Source organism: Nymphaea colorata, unplaced genomic scaffold, assembly GCF_008831285.2.
Source record: "Nymphaea colorata isolate Beijing-Zhang1983 unplaced genomic scaffold, ASM883128v2 scaffold0344, whole genome shotgun sequence".
Lineage (NCBI taxonomy): Eukaryota > Viridiplantae > Streptophyta > Magnoliopsida > Nymphaeales > Nymphaeaceae > Nymphaea > Nymphaea colorata.
Window position 1 is genome coordinate 7,878 of NW_022204850.1, and position 17,205 is coordinate 25,082.

The following is a 17,205-nucleotide window of genomic DNA, read 5'->3' on the forward strand; positions in this document are numbered from 1 at the left end:
TATTATGGTGGAAGTACTGCTAGGTCTTTGCTGCAAAGGAATATAATAAAAACCAGAATTCCTTCAAAATCTTTGGTGAAATACCGACTTAAAATAGGCAATTTTCCCACGATTTCTCCGAGAGTGCGACTCCAATTGATCAGTTTCCATCTGGCTTCCCTGACGCTGCTATTTGTGTTTTTGCTGAAGATGAGAGAGTAGGTTTGGTAATCCTGGAGGGCTCGGAGAAGGTAGGAGCAGAAGGGAAGAATGGCCTTGTCCAGGGTTTCCTTGAGGGCTCCCTTGACTCCCTTCTCGCTACTGTCCTCGATTTTGGTCCTTCCCTCCTTGTCTTTTTCTTTAGAACCTGACAGCTCGCGTATATATTCGATGATTTTTCCCAAACTACTTGATTTTTTTTCTTTCTTTTCGATGATGGCCCTGGCATCGTGGTTGGCTATATTTTTGAGGCTTTATTTTAGAAAAAATAGTAATTTTTCCTCGAGCCTTTCTTTTTCCATGTATTTTCTCGCAAGCATAAAAACGACCGTCAGACGCTTGACAATCGAAAATAGAGTCACCCCGTCGTAGGCCTCGGATAATACATCGAAAATCTTCCCTATTTTTTGTTCTCGGGCAAGCGTAGAGGGGAATAGAAGTGAATCCTTAGATTCGATTTCATTGTATAAAATTTCGAAAAGGTATTCGAAGGAGGCGAGGGGGATGGCGGAGAGGTTAGGACTTACGAAACCATACTTATTTAGGTATTTTTTTAATCCTTTCATGCTGTTTTTTTTATTTTATCTTTTGTATTTAAGAAATATATATAATCTAGACGGAAAGTTTACCTAATTTGGTTTTATCAGTATTAATCGCTTTCACATTAGCTGGAAATTGCAAAAATCATTAAAAGACACCCCTTCACACCTCCTCGTCAAAGTGAGCCTAAGCTATCGACAATCCCGTCGATATTTCCACCATCTCCTACTCCTTATTCCCCATGATAACTCCGCAATCCTTGGTGTCGATGGATGTTTTTCTCTTCCTGTTTTTGGCGTGGAGAGAGGGGAGGTTCTTCTTTTCGAGGAAGGACTGGATGAAGGTGATGTGGCTGGTGGAGGGATTGATCTCGATGCTGACTCCGTTGATGGGCCTGCCGAAATGTTTCAGGCAGCTCTTCAACTACTTGTTCATGTAGATCCAAATGAGGTCCTCCCGAATCGACGACAACTATTCCACAAACCTTTGCAACTCGATGAAGCTGCTATCCTGCACCATCTCTTCATATTTCAGCAAATATTCTTCGTAATCTTCCTTCCTCAAACTTTAAATATGTCTTATCACCATTCTCCACAGTTCACACTGTCCGTTGATGGCATCCCTGAGGCAATCATAGTAGGCATTCATATCCAAGCTGATCAGGTAGGCAAAATGGAAATAAATGCCCGAGAGTTAATTTTTGAAGTATCTGCAAATCCTGTTGAGTTCTGCGACGATGAGTCCGAGCTGCTTGGAGAGGTTGACCATTTTCCACAACAGAAACGGATCGTAGCTTGCCTTTTTTTGCAGAAAGGTGCTATATATCTATCGGTCCTGAGCTACTTTCAGCAGGTATAAATAGAAGGGGTAGTAGATGCGCTCAACGATCTCCCTCACCGCCCCGTTGGAGGACTGGTGCTATATCGAGTGAGGATTCGACGGCTTTCCAAACTATTTGAAAAAGTGACACAGCTGGCCAATCCCTCCGCTCCAATCCTTCCGCAATTTCTTAAAATCACCGTTTTTCAGTTTCTCCAGCTCGTCGAAGCAGCACCTGGCGAGGGGCTAATCAAAGAGACCGCTGTTGGCGGCCTTGCGGATGAAGATATGGAGGATAGCTATTTTTTTGAACGTTTTCGTTAGGGAACTTTCTTTGATGGAGGAACTGAGGATGGTGATCATGTCCTTCACTCTGCTTTCAAGGGTTATTTTTTCTTTGGAGTAATTAAAATTGTAGTCCATCACGATACCAATTTTCTCCATCATTTCCTTGAATCGCAGCAATTTGTCTCCTTTGAGATTTTCACTCAAAAACTCATGATTTTTCAGGATGTTATGGTGCTCTCTGTAGACGGAAAGTCGAGCCTTTATCATGGAGCCTACACTTGTAATCTGATAGAATTATTCTATAAATAGACCCATCGATATTCTAAAAGAAACTATTCTACTCCATTTTTATAAAAGGATCAAAGACCCCATCGAGTTGGCCGAAAAGGAAAAAGTAATTCCAAGCTGGATGCGGGACCGGAAAGAAGAGGAAGAGGGAGAGTGCGCCACTTGGAGTTTGCACTTTATCGCTCTGAGGGAGGAGCTCCCGCATGTGATATTTTAGTTCGCTTCAACCAAATTATAAAATAAGCTATTTCTCAAAAACCTCATGAAGTTAACCCTGCTTCTCGTCCTAGGCTCTCTCATGCTCGTGATCGCGAACTCTTCATGCTCCGAGGGCTGCATCGACTGCGACCAGGCCTCTTCTAATTGTTCCGCATGCGCACAGGGCTACCAACTCGACATCATGGGCACATGCATCCCCGACACAACCATCCAAAATTGCGCCCTCTACGGTCCTCTGGACTTCTGTCTGCTCTGCATGCCGACCTATGAGCTCCAAAACGGCACATGCGAGAAGGTTTACTCTGGCTGTCTCGTGTAAAACTCAGCCCTGGGCGTCTGCGTTCAGTGCGGATTCGGAACCTCCCTAGTGGATGGGTTATGTAAGGGAGTCCTCAACTGCAAAACGGGTAAGGAGTCCTGCAGCTAATGCTCAGATGGATTTCTCTTGGTGAATGGAAGCTGTGTGGACAATAGTGGAAATTGCGAGACGAAAAACGAGAGGGGAATTTGCAGTGTTTGCAAGTAGAATTATACTCTCGTAGGATACGAGTGTATCCGGGAGAGCCTGAGTGTCTTCGGGTGCAACGTTTACAGAAAGAACGGATAGTGCATCGCCTGCAAGATAGGATTTGCCAATTACCAAGGGTACTGCCTCCTGCAGTGGTGGATTGCAGGAATACAACAGGGACAACTCACCCTTGCAGATGTCCTCTAGCAGAACAATATCACCAAGTTTGGACAGATTCCAAACGGAGAGAGTGGCCCCTCTGTTGATGCTAATCTTTTTGGAGGGAATAATTTTACTGATCAAAACCTTACATTAGATAATGCGACCAGTAGCAACGATAACCATCACTCACATGTCAATAACTCAGCCACTACGATAGATAGTGGCAATATAACTCAATCCTATGAGTTCACTTCCACCCAAGCAGCATAGACAAATGCAACAAATACTCCTCCTTAGAACGATACCCTAAGCACAACTAACTCCACCAGCAGTAACAACTCTACCAGCTCTACCAACTCATCAACTTCCTCAGGGGATGGATTGATTCTTATCCATCCTGCAAATACTTCAAACCCTTCAAAGCCACAGCCAGGCAAGGACAATACCACCTACGCCATCACCACCACTTCGACCACCAATACCACCATCAGCAGCATCCCCAACTGCGCAGTTGCTGAAAACGGCAAGTGCAAAACCTGCAATCCTAACTACACGAACACTCCGAATGGCTGCATCCTGGTGGCCAGGTTTTGCCAAGTCTACGACACCACATCTGGCAAGTGCCAATCCTGCAACTACAACCTGGTCCTCCAGAACAACACCTGCCACGATCCCTACTGTCTCGTCTAGAGCAATGGCTGCTGCACCCAATGCTTCTCCTTCTTCTCGCTCAACTCTGACGGAGTTTGCGTTTTCTACGACCCCAACTGCGCCAATATCTCCTCTAGCAAGTGCATCACCTGTAATGCTGGCTACTTTGTGACCTCGCAGGGCTTCTGCTTCTCCCTCCCCGCCAACTGCAGCATCGCCAACTCCCAAACTTACGCCTGCATGACCTGCCTCCACGGTTACCAGCTCAATGCCCAAGGAGGATGCGACCTCGTCATCAAAATAACCATCCCCAATTGCTTCCTGGTCGATACCAAGGGAAATTGTCTCCAGTGCAACACTGGCTACAACCTGACCAACAATTCCTGCCTCGCCATGTCAGTGCTCTGCCAAAAATACAATACCTCCAATGGAGGGTGCATAGCATGCATTCATGGATGCATTCTTGAGAATGGAGTATGCAAGGATCCTAACTGCGCCATCCAGCACGGCCACAGCTGTGCTAGCTGCTTCGGAGGCTACTATTTATCCAACCATTTATGCACCATAATTCCTATTGCGAATTGTATGACAGTGGACAGCAAGGGCAGTTGTATCCAATGCAAGGATACCTATGCGCTTTCTAATGGAAGTTGTACTGTCAATTCCCAACCGATTATCCATTGCCAGACTTATAACTTGGTTACTGGGGTCTGTATCAATTGTATCCCTGGATATGTATTGGCCAATAATACATGCCTACCATCCTCCAATAATAATGATACTGCTAATAATACGACTAGTAATTCTACTGCAAACTCAACCACCAATTCAACAGCAAATACAACTAACACAACTACCAATCATGACCCAAATTGTCTTAACTTCTCTAATGGCACCTGCCTCAACTGCTCCTATAGATACTATTTCTCCACCCTCACAAAGCAATGCGCTCCTGTTGATCCCCAATGCAACACCTACAGTATCCAAACAGGAGCTTGCCTGACCTGCTACTCGGGATACACCCTCACCAACGGATCCTGCATCTTATCAGTCCCCTCCACCAACCAAGACCCAAACTGCAAGGTGAATGCCAGTGAGGGATGCTCTGAATGCTATTCCAGCTACTACTACAGCAGCACCTATAAGAAATGCATGCCGTTCAATCCCGAATGCAAGACTTCAAACTCAACCGACGGCAGTTGTCTCTCCTGCTACTCAGGATACACCCTCGTCAACAAGACATGCACTATAGTCTCTAACTCTTCTTCAGTAGACCCCAACTGCAAGCGAACCAGTCCGTCCTCAATCTGTCTCTAGTGCTCAGACAAGTACTACTTAAGTGAGGGCGTTTGCAAGCAGGTGAGTCCCCTCTGCAAGACCTACAACTCCACCACTGGCTGCTGCCTCACCTGCTACCCCGGCTACTCCCTATAGGGCAGCACCTGCACCGTCAGCTCCAACATCATCACCATCGACACCAACTGCAAGACCCTCTCTAACTCTCGGTGCACGGAGTGCTACCAAGGGTACTACCTAGGAAGTGGAAGCAAATGCATGCAGAATAATCCGCTCTGCAAGACCATCGACACCACCAATGGACATTGCACTTCCTGCTATACTGGGTACACTCTCTCCGCTGGGAATTGCCAATTGTAGAATAACAACAATGCAGACCCCAATTGCAAGACCAATGATACGCAAGGAACTTGCACAGCTTGCTACCAGGGCTATTACCTGAATGCCAATAAGCGCTGCACTTTAGCAAATGCTTTGTGCAAGACCTTTACTCCTTCCCAAGCCAGTTGCACATCCTGCTATCCTGGCTATACCCTCACCAATGGCGACTGCATAGCCTCCACCAGCAACACCACAAATACGACTAGCAATACAACCAGTAACGATCCTTACTGCAAGTCAGCAGGCCCCTCAGGAGTGTGTACAGCTTGCTACCAAGGATACTATCTCAACGCCAATAAGATATGCACTTTGGCCAATGCTTTATGCAAGACTTACACACCATCGCAGGAGAAATGCACGTCCTGCTATGATGGTTATACTCTTACTAATGGCAACTGTATTGCCTCCACTCCAACTCAAACCAATACTACAGCCAATACTGATCCTAACTGCAAATCCTCTGATAATTCAGGGGCCTGTACTGCCTGCTACCAGGGATATTACCTCAATTCCAATAAAAAATGCATCTTAGCTAACACTCTCTGCAAAACCTATAATCCCTCCCAATCTAACTGCACCTCTTGCTACGACGGCTATACTCTCTCCAACGGTGATTGTGTCATCTCTGCTCCTGTTCAGACCAATACCACTAGCTCTGATCCCTACTGCAAGTCTACAGACCAATCAGGAGTTTGCACTGCCTGCTATCAAGGGTACTATCTCAACACCAACAAGCACTGCGTTTTGGCTAATACTCTATGCAAGACTTACACCCCATCCCAAGCCAGCTGCACTTCCTGCTATGACGGATACACCCTCACCAATGGAGATTGCGTCATCTCTGCCAATCAACCCTCAGATCCTTACTGCAAATCCTATGATGCAGCGGAAACATGCACTGCCTGCTATCAGGGCTACTATCTCAATGCCAATAAGAAATGCGCGCTGTCTAATCCACTCTGCAAGACCTACACGCCCTCCCAAGCCAGCTGTACCTCTTGCTACAATGGCTACACCCTCACCAGTGATGGAGATTGCGTGGTCTCCCAAACTCAAACTAATACCACCACAGATAACAACGACCCCAATTGCAAGTCAGCAGATGCATCAGGGACATGCACTGCCTGCTACTAAGGGTACTATCTCAACGCCAACAAGGTATGCACTCTAGCTAACGCTCAATGCAAGACTTACACCCCATCCCAAGAGAAATGCACATCTTGCTACGATGGCTACACCCTCTCCAGCGGAGACTGCATTTTATCCCCCAATTAAGGCAACAGCAACAGCTCCACTAGCAATACTACTAATAATAACGATGCTAATTGTAAATCATCAGATAATACTGGAACTTGCACCGCCTGCTACCAAGGATATTATCTAAACTCAAATAAGGTATGCGTTATCGCCAATGCCCTCTGCAAGACCTACACCCCGTCCCAATCCAGCTGCACTTCTTGCTACGATGGGTACACCCTCACCGATGGAGACTGCCTGGTCTCGGCTCAAGATAATACCGATAATAACCCAAGTACAGACCCCAACTGCAAATCCACAGATAACTCAGCCACATGCACTGCTTGCTACCAAGGCTATTATCTCAACGCCATCAAGCACTGCGTATTAGCTAATGCCCTCTGCAAAACTTACACGCCTTCTCAAGCCAATTGCACTTCCTGCTATGATGGCTACACCCTTACCAACGGAGACTGCATCTACTCATCCGATTCGACATCCGGTAACGATCCTTACTGCCTGACTAAGCAGAACGGTTCCTGCATCTCTTGTGTGGGAGGCTATTACCTCAACAAAAATTCTGCATGCACCCTCGCCAACCCGATTTGCAAAACAGTGGACAGTACTGGCAGTTGCACCAGCTGCTACGCGGGGTATTCTAAACAAGGAAACACCTGTATAATTAGCCAAGATATAACTATCCCTAACTGCCAAGCAGTTAACGGTACAATTTGCACGGCCTGTAATGCAAGATACTACCTCAGTAATGGAGAATGCGTTGCTGTTGGTGTCAACTGTGCTACTTACAACTCTTCGACGGGCGTCTGTTTAACTTGCGAATCAGGATATACGATTAAAGCGGGGGATTGCGTTTAAACTTCGGCAGGATCTGACGCCAACTGCGAAAGCTATGCAGGGTCAAAGTGTTCTCGATGCAAGCAGGGGTACGTCCTGCAGGGTCGCCTTTGCGTTGCTGCTGATCCGAACTGTCTGGCCTTCGATCCATCATGCCATTTCTGTCTGGCATGTGCGGGGAAGCTTACTCCAAAGGGCTTCCACTGCGTATGATAGGCTAATTACTTATTATTTTTACATCTGGATAAGTGGGAGAATAGGGTGGTGGGGAGGATGTTTTCTGTGGTGTGGTTTCTGCTGTTTGGTAAAATTAGTTGCTGCTCAAATCGAAAATTGAGAGGAGGGGAGCGGTGTAATTACGGTAATAAATTAATTAAATAGGACGCATTAGGACTGCTCTCGCTCGATTACCCAGCCTGCCCGTTCCGGAATCGATTTTTCTTTTTACTTTTGGTAGTTTAATTGGGAATTTTTAAAATGGATGGATTTAAAAATCAAAATCTCAAATTTAAAATGACCTCCCCTTTTGATTATGGCTTTTTTCAGCTCCATGCGCTTTGATCTCAGGCCCGTTTCTAATAATATATAATATTTAAAATTATTTTTTCTTTAATCTCCCCCTTCCATCAATCATCAATGCCCCCTTGCTCATCATCGTTGCATTCCCTGGGAGGCAATCTCCATCGTCATCTTGAATTCACGTAAAGCAACTTGACAAGATGATCGTCATTATGTATTTCTAGAAAAAGTTTCTAAAGCTACTTTACTCAAAACACCTGAGGACCCTTCCTGCATTTTTCTTTGATACTCCGCCAACAAACCCCGGGACAACCCTGCCCGCGATGGCCAGAACGTCCCACCCTTCACACCGCTCCCCCTGCTGATAAATGGCCTCTCGCATTAGTTTTATTCTATAATTAAATCATACTAAAATCGAATGGCCAAGCACCTTAACGTGAACCACGCACATCAGTACTCCACGATTGCACTAGAGGTACCATTGCACTCAAATTCAGACGCGGAAGAAATTGGTAGAGCTGGTTATTTCTTTGGGGTACTCCATTGGGAAAGCTGCAAGAAAAATCAGGGTGAAGCTGTCCACCGCCAAAATGATCGTCAAGAGGTTCAGAACCAGGGGAGATTTCTTTTAAAGCAAGAAGCAGAAGGCTGAAAGAGAGAACGGCGGTCAGGAGGCCATTATTCAAAAGAATGAGAATAATGGCGACTCTTTGCCGAGCCACCCACCCCCAGAAGCCACAGATATGCAAAAGGATTCTACGCACCCCCCAGATCATGCATAAGCCGGCAATGCTCAATGGACGGGTGAAATGTTTTATTGGCCATGGATGGGTGGCCAAATTAGTCCCTATTGCCAGGGTTTCTGGGTCGTGACCGAGCGAGGACCCTTCTGGGTGGCAGGAGTGCAGTGAGGATGAACTTTGGAGTGATTTTATTAACTGAACATTATAAGTTCTTTAAAATTATCATACTTTCCCTATTATATAATCATGTTTGATTTATATCGAGGCCAGTGCACCATTCTTTATTAAGCATTTTTTTGATGGAAGATAAGATTGATCAAAAACGCCATACCGTCACAAACTACCTCACCGTCCAAATCAGATTCATGCACTTTTGTAATATTTTTAAAAAAATATATCTCGTATCCTTAGCAGAGGACTATCCCACCATTGCCTATTTCCACTCCATCATCAACCGCAATCCCATATTGGATGCTTGGTTCTTTGCGTGATTAGTGGAAAATGGATTCGGGATCTCTATATAAACATTAAATGATTATTTTGACGCCGATGGACAGGGATGCTGTATAGTGGATGCAGTAATACAGGGATAGCCGTTTGAGAAGATAGGGATTGAAAGTATTACACATCGCATGGAAAATAAATTAAAACTGAGTTCAAAAATATTCTTACGGTCGCTTACCGAGCCATAATGGTCCACCCTTGGACAAACAGCCAAACGGAATGATTTGACTTCATCTATCAATCCGCCCAAATTTGCTTCTTTCTATTTATTCCAAAAAATCAATATCAAACATAAAGGGGCAGCAATTTTCCAAAATGGCCCTCAGCACACCCCCTCCCTGAGATCCAGACCCCAGGGGGAAGGGCGGGACTAATAATGGGGGAATTTTAGTTGCCAAAAGTATAAAAATCAACTGGGCTGGTAGTATTGATCGAAGGGGAGAGAACTTGCCCCGGCAGGCCAGGGGTACAGGCAATTGGGATAGAAGGGATAGTAGAATTGAAAAAACCCCGGCTGGGTGGGAGTTTCCTGGACTGGATTTTCCTATTCTGTGGAGGTGGGGTTTTGGAGAACTTTGGCTGTCTATTAGGTGCTCTTTTTGGCGGGTAGGTGCGACCTCTTGTACTGTTTGATCAAGAACTTGGCAGTGGAGATGTTGAGACCGATTTTGCGCGCCGCCCGGGTTATCTTCATCTGGTTTTGGAAGACCTCCACAAAGAGTTCTTACTTTTTCTAAATAAATCATCGAGATACCTAAACGGTGACTCTGTTGTAGGGTCGTTTGACTTAGCTCTCTGACTGTTGCTCAAGGGAATAGCTGCTTTAAGACATGGGGGGTTGCTCCTTTTGATCAAAATTATATATTAACAATCCGCTAAACTATGATTTTAATGCGCCCATCAGAAATCGACTAATATTTAATAAACGCGTACAGGATAAAAAAAGAAAAGAAACTTCAAAAATAGCCATCGACGCATGGATACAATGGCAACACCCCCAGACGTATTTTTAGAGAAGATGGGAACGGCTTTCTATATTAGAATATAATGGAAAGTGAGCTGCAACTGAAACGGGGTATTTAATATCAGAATATCACTTTGGATTTGGGATGGATCGGTGTTTTTTGGATGGCGTTCTTTTTTGTTAACTTTACCATCAATGGAACTTCAAGAAATTTATAGGAATTTTCTTAAACACAACAATAAAATCTTTAGAAAAAGAAACCTCCAGAACCGCCCAGTACATAGAAGTGGATTTATATCGTTTCTTAACATTGAAAACCTACTAATAGATTGATACTATCAGTGTTCCATCACCCATACTGCCACCCATATCTTCCATAGAAAGTATATCCCCATCTTCTCTCCAATCTTTCTCCTGAATGTGCAGAAGCATACCTCTAAAATAAACTTCTTAAAAATCAGATAACTTCCTTGAACCTCAGATATTTTTCAGGGTGTCGCCAAGCGAACAACAAAAAGGTCAACTTGAAGATGAGGAACAGCACTACCACCAGACCGATATATCCCCATCCAATCACGTCGATATAGAACCTGCATAAGGTGACACTTACCGCGTTTGGTTGGTGAAGCATCCGTACACTCTCGAATTGCCATTTATGTATTGGTGGTTGATGATCATTTGAATGATCGACAGGATGGTGATGCAGAGACCGATCCAGCTCCATACTGCCTTCTTGCCCTCGCTGAATCACTTTAGGAGTACTAATCGTGGATGAATAGGCGAATGGCCTGGTAGTTTTCGCGGGTATCGCGTAGCTTTTCCTCGGAGAGGAGGTAGGTCCTGGTGATGAGGAGGAGGGAGAGTATTGCGATGAAGACGTAGAGAGTGATGATAAGGATGTAGAGAGTATCGACGTCGACCTTGACGAGGGAGCGTTCGTAGACCATGCCGCCGATGGTGACCAGGTTGACCACCACTGGGACGATGAAGATGAACTCGAGGCAGGGATTGGCGAGGGAGAACAGCCAACGCTTGTCGAGCATCCAGCAGAGGAAAAATGCCTACATTTCGTTTTATTTATCACTATTATCACATCACCCATACTACCCTCACTAACCACCACCAACATACCAGTATCCACCCATACTCCCCCTCCCATTCACCATTCATTTATAATTCCTGTTGGTGGTGTCTGGTGGAATGCTGAGAGATGATTCTAAGCGTGTGTCTTTGGAATAAATATAACAGCAATGAACCAGAGGGCGACTCACTTCAATCTGGGCAACAACTCCCAAAATTACGGTACGGTATACCACAAGGACTACAACCCCAAGCACGCCGACGCCAACTAGAACAAGCCCAGCAACCCATTCCGCAGCAACAGTCTGGGCGTGGGGGAAAAGGGATCCTTCGCCACGACCAATAAGATGCTCTACAGGGCCTGGGACAACGTCGACAAGGCTAAACTCGACGACCAGAAATTGCATGAACTCAAAACACACCATTTCAAACTTGGATCCTACAACCCCAGTGACGTACTCACCACCAATAAAATTTATCATGATCGCAAACCCATCACTGGATAGGCCTCCAAGAACCAGGAGGAAAGCAAGAATAAAATGCGAGCACATTATCATGACTTTAAAGAAGTAACTCTGCCTCCACTCAGCAAAACTTTACTAACTACCGTTCCACCTATGCCAACCAGTACCAACAGAAATAGGGAGAGTACAGCGGCAAGGTAGGCGCAGTCCACGCTGAGAATGCCATTTGTTTCGGAAATAACCAACTGCCGATGGTGACCACCAGCAACGCATCATTCACCCCCAAACAGCTCCAGCCCTAGGCCAAAAAAGGCGGAGAACCCACCCTGGGCATCCAGCTCGGCGATAAGTCAGACCCCATGCAGACCATCAACCAACTCTACTACAACCGCAAGGAGCCCTCCAAGGCCTCCCTCCCCGAAAGCACCATGAAGGAACTCAGGAACACCCACTTCAACCTGGGACTCATGCCCCAGCAGTACCAGACAGAAAACGACCACTACAAACAGACCCACGCTGCCAAGGAGTCACAAGGACCAAGCAAATTGACCTTCGAAATACCCACCTATGAGAGCGGAACTTGGGTCGACAAACAGGCCAAGTTCTACTCCTCCACCACCAATAAGCAGGAACTGCCCGCAAGGGAAGTCAAACCCTTCGAAAGAGCAGTACAAGTCACAAGGCCAGGCATCGATTTCGGTGGATATAACTCAGCATATGCTTCATAGTTCAAGCAAAAGTACCCCTCTCCTTATTCAGTTTCACTTCTCCCTAGAACCCCTCCGTGAGCGTGGCCTAGCCAAACCGTAAGAGCAACGTGGTGATAGGCGGCGACAATAACTACTACTCGACCTAGCACAAGAGCAGTTACAAGCAGAACGACCTGAAGGGCGGTCGGATCAACGTAGACATTAAGAAGCTGTCGAGGGAGGACCACTTCCACATCGGAGGGTCGACGGTGGAGCCCAAACTGACCATCTACCAGGACGAGCATAGGCCTGACGTCGAAAACAGGAACAAGTTGTTCCACAGGGACAAGTGATCGCATCCGGTATTTTTAATAGAGAGGCTACAGGGCAATAACACCATACTCTTATACGGAAGTATATATAATTGCATAATTGTCTTCTAGGATGATATGAATGATGTCGGGCGTATCACTCGAAGTCGATTTTGAAGACCTCCCACTCCTTGATCAGGAATTGTCCCTTGGGATGGCCTGAGAAGGCGAAGCTGGACTCAGGACTGCGGATGTACTTGCCGTTATTGTAGCTGATGGGGAACTCGGCATTGGATCTCTCCTTGTTGCTATTGTCGACGATGCAGATGTCGCAGCAGCCGAAGATGGGTCCCTTGTCGGGGTTGTTGGCGATGGCGAACTGGGCCAGGTTGAGGCTGAACTTCTCCCGCATGTTCAGCGAGAAGATGAAGGACTTCAGGGACTTGTCGGCAGCCCACTGCTTCTTGGCCGAGCTCCAGGCGATGGGCGTGTAGCCCCCGATCACCTTCCCGAACTCCGTCTAGATGATGGTGACCGTGCCGCCCTGCCCGTCACACTTCTTGTGGAACTATTTGATCGAGAAGTTGTGCTCGCTCGCCCTGAACAGCAGCTTCAGCGAACCCACCTTGGCCTCGAACAGACGGTGCAGCGCAGACACGTCGTGGACGATCCTGCTGTCGAAACCAGAAGAGGAGGTGTGCGGCTTGAGCTCGATGGGGTTGGAGGGGTGCGGGTGGTGGCGCTCCCGCTTGGTGCCCGGTTTCAGGTAGAGGTCGCTGGTGCGGTCCAGCATTTCGGCTATCTATTACTGCAGGCCCACGATTTCGCTCTCGATCAGCGTGGGCAATTATACACGCTTGGCTGCCAACATCTAGGCGGCAATCGGAGCCAAGTAGTTACCTGTCACCTGGCTGTAGCTGCCCTCTGTGAGGTTTTTGATGAACTTCATGACTTCAATGCTGTATCCATAGGTCTTGACCCAGGTGCGAAACTTGGCATGTTCGGTCTTGATCTTGTTGATGAGATTGACGAACATGCCCTCCATCTTGTCGCGCACGTAGTGGAAGTCGGGCGAGCGCAGGTTGGGGTTGTCGTAGATGAGTCCCTCCAGCTCCACCCACTTCACCTTGCTGCACCCCTCATGGAACAGACTGCACTCCTCACGGTTCGCGTAACCGTTCTCGCAGATCAGCCCAGGCTTACGGCAGTTTGGGTTAGTGCACACCGCGTAACACGGCTTACCGTAGATGCACTACGGACCCACCACTTTGGCTTATGCAGACATAATCACAAATAATAATGATACAGAGAGTAATCATCATGAGAAAAAAGGAAGCATGAGGGGGTTCATTCGCTCGGCCACACTCCAAACTCGATCTCGTGAAAGTTGTAATAGGTCAGCTCTCCAATGGGCACTCCCTGCGAGAATTTGGTCACTATCTTTTCCTTTGAGTTCAGGAACAGGGTTCCGATTCCGTGCAGCTTGTTGTCCAGGAGGTTCCCGCAGTAGGAGGCCTCGTTGAAGACTGGTGGGGAGGCGTTGGCCATGAAACGCATCGATTTTATATACCCCTCCCCACTGATGCAGTCGCCCGCCCATTACCCCTCGTAAATCGCAATTCCGTTCATGGTCAGCGTTCCCCTCCCCCAACGCTGGTTCTACTTGAACTAGCCCTCGTAGACGCTGCCGTTCTGGTAGATGGCGCGGCCCTGGCCCCACCGCATGTTGCCCCGCCGACTTCCTTCGTATTTGACCTCAGGGACAAAGGTGTGTATGGCATACTTGCGGAGGGCATTTTTGAGCTAAAGCAGAAACTTGCGGAAGACGCTCTTGCCCCCCAGGTAGACCAGCGCTTTGGGGTGGCGCTTGGGATTGTCCTCCACCATCTTGGCGGTGATTTTTATCTTTTCCTTGGAGAGGGACTTCACCGACTTGCTGTCCTAAATGGAATGGGATTTTTCGCAGGAGGACTTCTTCTCGTGGAAGATGCGCTTGTGGGATTGGGAAGGCTTGGCGAAGAAGTTCCCCTTGTCGACGCGCTAGGGAGAAGGCTAAGTCATCACCCTGGCAGGCGGCGTCTCTTTCTTCTTGAAGGACATGAGGTTGATGGGAGTCTAGAACTTCTTAGGCAGGCTGATGCGTTCTGCCTCAGTGCTGATGACGAGCTCGCTGCTACTGCTGGACTTGGAAACCGAGTTGGACTCGGAGTGGAGGCTGAGGGTGCGGAAGGGCGGAGGCTGGGGCGGTTCCTTGGCGGGCTACTTGAGGTTCTGGGAGTAGGACTTGCTGGCCTGTTCGTTGGAGGAGAGTTCCTTGAGGGCGTGGGAGTTAGAAAACTTCGATTTGGTGGTGTGGAGTTGCTTGGGGAGGACGATTGGCTTTTCCTATTATTCGTTCTTTTCGGAGAAGCTCTCGCCGATGGTCTTGCGGAAATGGTCAATGAAGGTCTTGGTCCGCTTGTGCTCCAGCTTAGCAGGCTACAGGTTCTCCTTCTCCATCGCACTCTAAGGGGAAGACTCGCCGACAGTTACCGGGTTGCAGTCAAGCTCAATGGCGCTCTCCGTGACCTTGACCCTTTACTCCTCCTTGAAATCCCTGACGGAGACAGCGGCTGAGGAGAGCGTGGCGTGTTCTGACTCTTCCTGGATGATTTCCAGCGATTCCATGCGTGAGTTTCTAGATTCTTCGATCCTGATGGAGGTGTCCCGGTCTTCGTTATTATTGGGGGAGTTGCTCTCGAGGTGCCTGATCTGTTGTATGAGTAGTTTGATTTCCTGGTCCTTTTCGGCGAGCATTTTGTTCTTGGCGTGGAGCTGCTTCTCGTAGTCCTCGACTGCGGCCTGCACCATTTCCTTCAACGCGATGACCTCGCACTTCATGGAGTGCTGCACCGCTCTACTTTTCTCCATCTAGCCCTCCAGGAAATGGCGCTCCCGCAGCTGCTTGTAGAGCAGGTGGCCCACCTTCCCCGCCCATTCCCCCACCAACGACAGAGTCTCATTGCGGAAGGACTAAAAACCCTATGCGAGGGTAAGATTCTCGGATTTGAGTTCGGATAATTGCGACAGGATGTGCCTGAGGACGGGATGGGGCTAGGTTAGGGAGGGTGATTATTGGTGCAGCCGTGATAACTTCGATTAAATGGAGGAAATCATAACTGATATAAAACTATTATTAATTATAACGCTGCCAAACCGCAGGGCAACCGCACGAGTCGAAGATCAGAAGAAAGAGTATATCACTGAGAAAGCAATTGAAATTAAAAGGGGTCAGTTGGAGGTATTCTTGAGACACTTCTTGGAGGATTTTAGGTTTTTCTCTTTCTCGCTCTGGATGTAGCGGGTTTGCCCCTTGTTAGTGGCGTTGGTGTTCCGCTTCTTCCAGAACATCTACGATACGTCCAGCTATCTTTTGTGGCTCTCCCTCGCTTCCTTGCTGTATATTTCCCGCACGTGCTAGGTCTGCAACCTGCGGTTCTACTTTACCAGCCGATTGACCATGCCCTTGTAGTCGTTTTAGTCAGTTTTCCTGGCCTTTTTGCTGCTGGAGCGGCGCTAGAGGAGACTCTGGATGTCGAGTGCCCTGCCCTCTCGCTTGTCGTCCCTGCTCTTAGAGGTGGAAGTGAGGTTATTCATGTTGTATCTGCGGAAATGGACCTTTATGGAGTTGTTATCGGCACGGCTGTCGAAGGAGGCTCTTCCCACAGAATGAGTATCGATCATTATATTCCTCATAACTGACCTGCATTTCCTATCCTGGAACTTAGCGTTGCTACTATTGGTATCTGCAATTTGCTTATTGGCTTCCGACCGTTCCACCAACGCATTGAAATCAATCGATTTATGCCGTTTCTTTTTGATGGCCTTATGCACCAACTCCTCATTGAAATCTTCAGAGCAAATGTCTGCAGCGCTGGCCAGTCCCAGCTTGAAATTCTTCTTCAGGAAGAGATAGTAAGTGGTGGTGCACTCGTTCTTTATGTTGTACTCCAGGTACCGGCGCGTCTGCACCGGCGGGAAGCCCAGCCCCTCCATCACCAGCACCACCTTCTCGTCGATGGGGATCTTGTCGAAGCCCACGTTGATGCCGAACGAGTTGACCCGCGCGAAGGAGACGAACCAGGGGTGCTTGCGGATGTCGGCCAGCCGCAGCCTGTTCTCCGGCTTCACGTTGATGAGCCTGCTGAGCAGGTCCTTGTAGTCCGCTGAGACCTTCTTGTCGATTATGTACATGCCGCTCTTGATCTTGCTGTACAGGACGGAGGTATTGTCGTCCTAGAAGGGCAGCTTGGCCATCATCATCGTGAAAAGCACAATCCCCAACGACCACACATCCGTCAACTCAGGGTCGTAGAGTTCCCCCTTGATCATCTAGGGCGAGGCGTAGCAGGGAGACCCACAGGCAGTGACCAAGTTCTCCCCCCGTCTGTACATATTCGACAGACCAAAGTCCACAATCTTCAGCCTATTCTGTACGTCTAGGAGCATGT